Source organism: Felis catus, chromosome E2, assembly GCF_018350175.1.
Source record: "Felis catus isolate Fca126 chromosome E2, F.catus_Fca126_mat1.0, whole genome shotgun sequence".
In the NCBI taxonomy this organism is placed as follows: Eukaryota; Metazoa; Chordata; class Mammalia; order Carnivora; family Felidae; genus Felis; species Felis catus.
Window position 1 is genome coordinate 6,069,773 of NC_058382.1, and position 9,210 is coordinate 6,078,982.

The following is a 9,210-nucleotide window of genomic DNA, read 5'->3' on the forward strand; positions in this document are numbered from 1 at the left end:
GTGAGTAGACCAATGCATGTGCTCTAATACTGAGACTCCGAGCCGGTCTGTCAGCACAAGCTTCTTGTTAGGTGTATACCACCATCCCTTTATTTTCTGGGCCATGGGGAGTTTCTTGATCCACTGTAAATCCTCCTGGGAGTATTTGGGCTGGTCTGGTAAAACTGGGTCTCCCGGGTCCGGTAGTTGTATGGTCATGGTGGGAACTGATGTAAGGGCTACTGCCTTGGCTGCCTGGTCAGCCTTTCGATTACCTCTAGCTACCACGTTATCAGTTTTCTGGTGCCCTTGGCAGTGGATAATGGCCAGCTTGGCAGGAAGCCATAAGGCCGTAAGCAGGTCAATTATCTCCTGCTTATTTTTTTTAGTCCGTCCTTCTGCCATCATTAACCCCCTCTCCTGATAAATTGCCCCATGAATAGGAGCCGTGGCAAACGCATAACGGCTGTGTAGATGTTAAGCCATTTTCCAGCTCCCAGCTTCAGCGCCTTGGTGAGGGCGATGAGCTCTGCTCGCTGGGCTGACGTTCCGGAGGGTAGAGCCTCCGCCCATACGGTGTCTGTTTCGGTGACCACCGCTGCACCCGCATACCTATGTCCGTCCCATGTGAAGCTGCTGCCATCAGTGAACCAAGTAGCCTCGGCATCGGGGAGGGGCCGGTCGGTCAGGTCCGTCCGGAATCCATGTGCTTGCTCCAGGATCCCCACACAGTCATGTAGTGGAGCACCTAGGTCAGGGTCGGGCAGCAGGGTTGCAGGATTGAGGGCTGCACTGGGGTGGAACCGCACCCGTGGAGGGTTGAGTAGGAGGCTCTGTAATGGTGTGTTGCTCATCCATCTATCAGGAGGCTGTTTCAGGACCCTGAATGGCGTGTGGGGTTGTGATCCAGATCTCCTGTCCTAGGTTCAGTTTGTGTCCTTGACTAGGAGTGCTGTCGCCACAATAATTCTTAGGCATGGCAGCCAGCCGGCAGCCACTGGGTCTAGCTTCTTGGACAGGTAAGCCACTGGGCGGTTCCAGGGGCCTAAGGCTTGAGTTAGAACCCCTTTTGCTATTCCCTTGTGTTCATCTACAAAGAGGTGGAAGGGCTTCATAATGTCTGGTAGGCCCAGGGCTGGGGCACCTAGGAGGGCCTTTTTTAACTGATTAAAGGCAATTTCTTCTTTTTCAGCCCATTTAAATGTTTTCCCCTCTTTGGTAGCTTCATATAGGGGCCTGGTGATCTCAGCAAAACCCGGAATCCAGAGGCAGCAGTAGCCAGCCGATCCTAGGAATTCCCTTACTTCCCTTTGGGAGGTGGGAATAGGGATCTTCAGGACAGTTTCTTTTCTGGCATCTGATAACCGCCGCTGTCCACCCTCCAGGATGTACCCCAGGTAACTTACCCTCTCCCTGCATATCTGAGCCTTTTTCACGGATGCCCAGTACCCTAAGGCCCCCAGTGTAGCCAGCAGGTCCTGGGTCCCTCGCTCTCAGTCCTTGGCTGTGTCGGCAGCAATCAGGATGTCATCTACATACTGTAGGAGGGTGAGGCCAGGGTGCTCCTTTCTGTACTCACCCAGGTCCTCGTGTAGTGCCTTGTAGAAGATGGTGGGCGAATTTTTGAACCCCTGAGGCAGCCGTGTCCAGGTGAGTTGCCCGCTGTAGCCCTCCTCTGGATCATGCCACTCGAAGGCGAACAAGGGTTGGCTTTAGGGTGCCAGCGGCAGACTGAAGAAGGCGTCCTTTAAATCTAGCACAGTATACCAGACCCTGGAGGGTGCCAAGGAGCTCAAGAGAGTATATGGGTTGGGATCAGTTGGGTTTATGTCCGTGGCCCTCTTCTTTACTTCCCAGAGATCTTGTACCAGTTGATAGTCATTTGTGTGAGGCTTTTTGACCGGCAGTAGGGGGGTGTTCCAAGCAGATTGGCAAGGAACTAGTACCCCTAGGCTTCGTAGTCTCCGGATGTGTGGCTGGATCCCCTTCCAGACCTCCTGAGACATGGGGTATTGTTTGATCCTTACCGGACCTTCTCCTGGTTTGAGCTCTACCAGGACCAGGGTCCTGTGAGCAACTAGTCCTACACACCCCCCCCCCCCCCCCGTCTCTGCCCAAAACGAGGGGAATTCTTGTAGCCACCTGTCTATATTATCCTCTCTCGGGAGCGCCTCCTGGTGGAGGCGGTATTCATCCTCTAGTTTCATGGTCAGGACCTGATGGGGTGGCCCTTGCCATCAGTGACCTGAGGCCCCCCCTTGTCTGAAAGTTATCTGAGCTCCAATCTTGGTCAGTAAGTCTTGTCCTAACAGCGGGTAGGGGCATTCCGGTATTACCATAAAGGAGTGGGATACCCTACCTGTCCCCAAATCTACCATTCTGCAGGTAGTCCACGAATACTGGCTCATACCATTTGCCCCTTGTACCCAGGACTTCTTGCTGGCTAGTTTTCCTTGTGGGGTGCGGAGGACTGAATGTTGTGCTCCAGTGTCGACAAGGAAGTCAACAGGGGTCCCCTCCACTTTGAGTTACCCTGGGTTCGGGGAGAGGGTCTGAACCCTGACTCCCCTAATCACTCAGTTCATCTAGCTCTAAGACTTTTACTCGATCAGTCTTGCTTCCCTTCCCACCGGCCTTTTTTGGACAATCTCAGGCCGAATGCCCTATCTCCTTGCAGTATGCACACTGATCTTTCTGCAGCCTCTGCTTCCTCCCCTTGGTGGTTCCTTTACCTTTTCTTGCGCCAGCTGCCAGAGACGGTGGTCTCATTCCTCGGGGAAGTCAGCAGTAGTAGCTAGTAGTATTCTGGCCAGGTCTCAAGTCTGCTTACTGCTGGCAGCCGCCATGGCGCGAGACTGCTTGTCCTCAGGAGGCTCCTGGTTATTATATACCTTTTTGGCTACTACTAGTAAGTCCTGCAGAGTTTTTTCTCCTAGTCTTTTTTCTCTAATTTTTTCTAAAGTCTATGGCTGATTGGTTTACAAAGGCCATGATAACAGCTGCCTTGCTTTCCAGAGCCTCTGGATCCATGGGGGTATAAGTACGGAATGCCTCCATGATCCGTTCTAAAAAGGCAGCCGGAGATTCATCTTTTTCCTGTTGTACATTTCCTACCTTGGCCAAATTGGTTGGCTTTCTAGCAGCCATTCAGAGACAACCCCCCCCCCCCGCCCCGCCATTAGAGTCTGGCAGTAGACCTGGAGCCTCTCCTTACCTTCTGCCGTGTTGAAATCCCACTTGGGCTGAGTTAAGGGGAAGGAGGCATCTATCTGAGCCTGGTTGGTGGTGGGATTCCTGTCTGCGCCCGGAACTAGTTTTCAGGCCTCATTGAGGATTCTTTCTCTTTACTCAGTCATGAACAGGACCTGCCAAAGCTGCTGGCAATCGTCCCACGTGGGCTGATGGGTAAAAAGAACAGAGTCTAATAAATCAATAAGCCCTGCCAGTTTCTCAGGAAACTTAGGATTCTGAGCTTTCCAATTGTAGAGGTCACTAGTGGCGAAAGGCCAATAGTGATGGGGCTGATTCCTCTCCGCATCTGGGCGTCCGGTGGCTCGCAGGGGCAGAACAGTGGAGTCGGTGGCAGAGGTGGATTGCCCTTTGTCTGGTAAAGGGTGGGCTTCCCACTGGAGCATTTCCACCTCCCGCTCTCGGAACAGCGTCTGCCTCCCCCAGAGGGGGAGGATGGTGTTCTTCCGGCATCCTAGGGGGGGTTATACAGGGGAGGAAAAATTAATTCTTCTTCAGCCCCCCCTTGTAGGACAGGGTAGAGTGGTGCTGAAGGCTGGGTAAGACTTTTCTTCTTCTCTGTCCCCTGCAAAGCAAGAATGGGTTTTGGCTTCAGAGGGTGTGGGGCTAGGAAGGGCTTAAGCCAAGAGGGTGGGTCTTCTACAAGGTCCTGCCAAGTGATAATGTAAGGAAGCTGATCAGGATGGCCTGTCTTAGGCTGAGAGATGATACCCCTGACTCGGTGGATGGTAGGGAGGTCGAAGGTCCCCTCTGGTGGCCATCCGACATTGAAAGCTGGCCACTCGCTAGAACAAAAAACCTGCCACCGACCCTTTCAGACTTCCACACTGAGGTTGTCAGCTCTTCCCTTGACATCCTTCAAGTGATCAATCATAATACTTAGAGGAGTAGTCTGAGTCTGTCCCATAACATCCGTCCAGTAAGTCCACAGAACAAAACAGAGAAACACAGAAACAGACAAACAGAGGGCCCCTAGAAACAGTCTTCCAACTCCATGGAAGCAAAACTGAAAGCTAGACGACAGCCTCATGCCAACTGGTGGGAGTCACCCGCCTCGTCTCAGACCTTGGGACTTCATTCCCGGGGAGCAACGGCCATCCTCCCAGTGCTACCAGTGCCCAAGAGGAAATGGCTAGCCCTCCACACACCAGAGAAGGGACATTATACGGGACTGGACCCAATCACCCGAACTCCCAGCCCCCATTCTCCCCCTCAGGCAGACTGCTCCAATTCCTGTCCCAGGTGGGCATCAACCTAGGCCTACTCTAGTCTATACCCCTTTTTCTACCACTGATCTTTATAATTGGAAGACCCCAAATCCCCCTTTCTCTGAAAACCCCCAGGGCCTAATTGACCTATTGAGCTCTATTTTCACCATTCACTTACCTACTTGGGAAGACTGTCACCAACTCTTGCAGGTCTTACTGACTTCCGAGGAAAGGGCCCGAGTGCTCCGGGAAGCAACGAGAGCAGTCCTTGGCCCGGATGGAATGCCTACCACAGACCTTCACAGAATTGAGCACGTTTTCCCTTCCGCACCACCCCAGTGGGATCCTAACATGGATAACGGTGGGGAGCACCTCCTCCAGTATCGCCAGATTCTGCTACAAAGGCTTCGGGCAGCGGCACAAAAACCCACCAATCTGACAAAGATTTATGACATGGTCCAAGGACTGAATGAGTCACCTGCAGCCTTCCTAGAAAGGCTTTACCAGGCTTACCGCTTATATTCTCCTATTGACCCCGAAGCAATAGAGAACCGAAAACCATTAATAGGACTTTCGTTTCTCAGTTGGCCCCAGACATCCATAAAAAGCTTCAGAAATTAGAGGGATTTGAAGGAAAGGTAATCTCTGAACTGGTAGAAATAGCTCAGCGAGTTTTCCAGAGTAGAGACAGCCCAGCCATTATGCAGGGTAAGGAAATAGGGAAGGTATTCATGGCAGCATGGGGGGGGAAGCCCCCCAACCACTCTAAAGGATTGGGGAAGCCTCAAACCCACCAAAAGAGACCCCGCTCAACTTTAGGAAAAAATCAATGTGCTTATTGTAAGGAAGAGGGACACTGAAAGAACGAATGCCCCAAGAAAAAGCCAAAACCTCATAACCACCCATCCTGGTCGCCCAGGAACAATGACGTCACCACAGCTCCCCTCTTTCCCTGGACCCCCGGGAGCCTGTGGTTACCCTCAACATAGAAAGGAAAGAAACCAGATTCCTGGTTGACACTGGGGCTATGTATTCCATTCTTAAAGAACCCTTAGGACCTGTGATTAAAGAAAAAGTATACATACAGAGAATCACAGGACAGACACAAGGCTACACACAGACCCGTGCCCGAATCACTGACCTAGCTCAAGAACTGTTATTCTTTTGTGCTTATACCTGATTGCCCATTTTCCCTTCTGGGGAGAGATCTATTGCACAAGCTTAAGGCCCAAATTTCCTTTACCAGGGATACTATAGATTTAAACCTACTGCCACCTGCCATTTTAGTTACGTGTCCGATATCAGAGGAATATCTACTCCTAGAAAAACCAGAGCGGAAAGCCTCTCCATTAATAGAAAAATGGAAAGAGACAATTCCTACAGTTTGGGCTGAAACTAGCCCCCCTGGGCTAGCCATTCAACAAGTGCCACTAGTGATCTAGCTAGCTGCCACAGCCACCCCAATCTGGGTGAGGCAATATCCCATCAGCCAGCAAGCGAGGGAGGGAATTGCCAAACACATCAACTGCTTGCGAGAAGCTGGGATCCTAGTGGCATGCCATTCCCTCTGGAAAACCCCCCCCTGCTTCCTGTCCCAAAATCTGGGACTTCAGAGTATAGTCCGGTACAAGACCTCAGAGAAGTTAACAAAAAGGGTTGGGACAATTCATCCTACAGTCCCCAACCTCTATACTCTCCTGAGTGAACTCTCACCAAATTACCTCCTTTACTCCATCCTGGACTTAAAGGATGCATTCTTTGCTTTGCCAATTGCAAAGCTCAGTCAGCCTATTTCTGCCTTTGAATGGACAGACCCAGATGGGACCTACAACGGACAGTTAACCTGGACTCGACTGCCCCAAGGGTTTAAAAACTCCCCTACTCTTTTGATGAGGCTCTTGGAAGGGATTTGATCCCCTACCAGGAGAGCCACCCAGATGTTATGCTGTTACAATATGTAGATGACTTGCTCCTAGCCGCTGACTCCTTAGAGAGCTGCAAAACGTCTACAGAGGACCTAAGAGAATTAGACGTCCTGGGATATAAAGTCTCTGCAAAGAAGGTGCAGATTTGCTTGGGCTCTGTAATATACTTGGGCTACCAACTGCGTGAAGGTAAGTGATCACTGGGGCCGGAAAGAATCCAAGCTATGCTAAACATCCCTAAACCTAAAACTAAAAGGCAGATCAGGGGGGTTCCTAGGGGCCTCTGTGTATTGCCGCCTCTGGATACCTGGTTTCGCTGAAATGGCAAAACCCCTGTATTCTGCTACTGGGCGGGGGGGGGGGGGGGGGGGGGGAGGAACTGAGCTGGTCTGGGGAGAACAAGAAAATAAAGCTTTTGAACAAACCAAGACTGCACTTACCCAGGCCCCAGCCCTAGCCTTACCAGACATTACCAAGCCTTTCCAATTGTTTGTACATGAGGTACGGGGAATTGCAAAGGGAATACTCACTCAAACTTTGGGCCCTTGGAAGTGATTCATGGCCTATTTATCCAACGACAAGATTCAGTCGCTACAGGATGGCCCAGCTGCCTTAGGGCAGTTGCCATGACAGCTGTGCTTGTTAAGGAGGCCTCCAAGTTGACACTTGGGCAAGACCTCCAAATTATAGGGCCTCATGCGGTGGCTTCCTTGTTGCACTCCCGGCCGGACTGGTGGATTTCCAAGCCAGGAAATCATCCAATACCAGGTGTCACTGCTAGACCCTCCACGAATCACCTTAAAGACAGAAGCCTTAAACCCAGCCACGTTGTTACCTGATAGTGAGTTTGGGACTCGCTCCATGACTGCTTGGAAACCGTAAGTACCCTTTCGGGGCTAAGGGAAGACTTAAGGGATCAGCCCCTGCCTAAGGCGGACTTTGAGCTGTTCACTGATGGCAGCAGTTTTGTCAAAAATGGAGTCAGATATGCAGGTGCAGCTGTAGTGACTCAGGACCAGGTTATCTGGGCCTGAGCCCTTGAGCATGACCCTTCTGCCCAAAGAGCAGAGCTGATACCTCTAGCCCAGGCCCTCAGATGGGCAAAGGGAAAAACGGTGAACTTTTTCACTGATAGCAGGTATGCCTTCGCCACCACCCATGTTCATGGAGCGCTATATAAAGGAAGGGGACTATTAACATCTGGGGGAAAAGAAATCAAAAATAAAAAAGAAACTTTGGCCCCGCTAGAAGCCTTATGGCTCCCAAAGAAGGTGGCCATTATACATTGCAAAGGTCACCAAAAAGTAGACTCACCCCAAGCCAAGGGAAACGCCTTCACCGACCTGACAGCAAAGGCTGCAGCTCAAGGCGGTGTACTCCCAATTGAGATATTGCCTCTGCTGCCTCTACACTTTCTCCCCACTGAACTGTTTTATACCAAAGAAGAGCTATGCCTGATAAAAACCTTGAGGGCAAAAAGAGATGACCAGCATTGGTATCACCTCGAGGATGGACGCATCTTCATACCAGAAGCTATAGGACGGACCTGGCTCCAGCAAGGCCACAGCTCTGCACATCTAGGGGCAACCGAGTTGTCTGAACTAGCCCAAAGGGACTATTTTATTCCAAACCTTAATAAAATCGTAAAAAGCCTAGTAGACCGATGCAAAGCCTGTGCTCAGACTAACCCATCTCCCAAGTTTAATTTTTCAGGACAGAGATTATGCGGGAAGATGCCTGGAGAAATGTGGGAACTGGACTTCACTGAGATAAAATATGGACTCTATGGCTATCATTACCTCCTTGTACTAGTGGACACCTTCTCCGGATGGGTAGAGGCTTTCCCCACTAGAACAGAGTCCGCTCAGATAATGGCTAAAAATTACTCTATTAATTGGTTTCCCGATTTGGCATCCCTATTGGTCTGGGGTCAGATAATGGCCCGGCTTTCATAGCCCAGATCTCTAAAATGTTAGCCAAACGCTTACAAATAAATTGGAAATTATTGTGCCTACCACACCCAAAGCTCAGGGCAGGTAGAAAGAATGAATAGAACTCCAAAGGAAACCTTGACTAAATTAATTACAGAAACTGGCAAAAAATGGGTAGGCTTCCTTCCCTTTGCCCTTCTTAGAGTGCGATGTACACCCTATGTAAAGGGTATTATCCCTTTTGAGATCTTGTTTGGGAGGCCACCCCCACTACTCCCCAAATTGGGAGACAAACATTGGGCCAAGATTTCCAACCGACATCTTCTTAAATCCCGTCAGGCTCTGCAACATACGCTGCCAGCTATCCATGACGTGATAAAAGAAAGCCGTAAAGATCCCCCCCCCCCCCCCCCCATGAGACTAAATCATCACATCAAGAGATCGGACCTGGAGATTGGGTCTGGACACAGCGCCACACCTCGCCTAACCTAGAAGCTCACTGGACCGGGCCTTATCCCATCATCTTATCTACCCCATCAGCAGTGAAAGTGGCTGGACAAAGTCATTGGATCCATCGCTCACAGACCAAGGCCGCCCATCCTGATCACATTCCACAAGAATGGACACTTCAGCAAACAGGAAATCCTCTTAGGGTTCGACTAATTAAAATCTCCTGACCTTCTACTTGATAAATGCCTTGCCTGCTTCTGCCTTTACTGCTCCTAGCCATCTTTATACTAATTCTAACCACTGGATTAGTTGCAGTTGTGCCTGCAGATTGGACAGCCATCGAAAAAGGGCTATTCATTTTCACCTTCCTGTTATGGATGGGATGTTTTATAAGTATTGGAGGCTTTTTATAATTTCTATAACTAGACAGGCTCTCTCTGATCATGCCCAATCCAATATAGATGGATT

At 50.4% G+C, this 9,210-nt stretch overlaps 2 long non-coding RNA genes across 2 annotated transcripts; one reads left to right on the forward strand and one right to left on the reverse strand.

Moving 5' to 3' along the window:
• Positions 1–596: 596 nt before the first annotated feature.
• On the reverse strand, positions 597–2,130 carry LOC123382296. The gene is made up of 2 exons (XR_006590485.1): positions 1,559–2,130; positions 597–727 (listed from the first exon to the last, which is right to left on the reverse strand). It is a non-coding gene; the product is annotated as an uncharacterized LOC123382296 (long non-coding RNA).
• Positions 1,108–8,985, forward strand: LOC123382297. The gene is made up of 3 exons (XR_006590486.1): positions 1,108–1,376; positions 6,413–6,550; positions 8,632–8,985. It is a non-coding gene; the product is annotated as an uncharacterized LOC123382297 (long non-coding RNA).
• Positions 8,986–9,210: the final 225 nt, after the last annotated feature.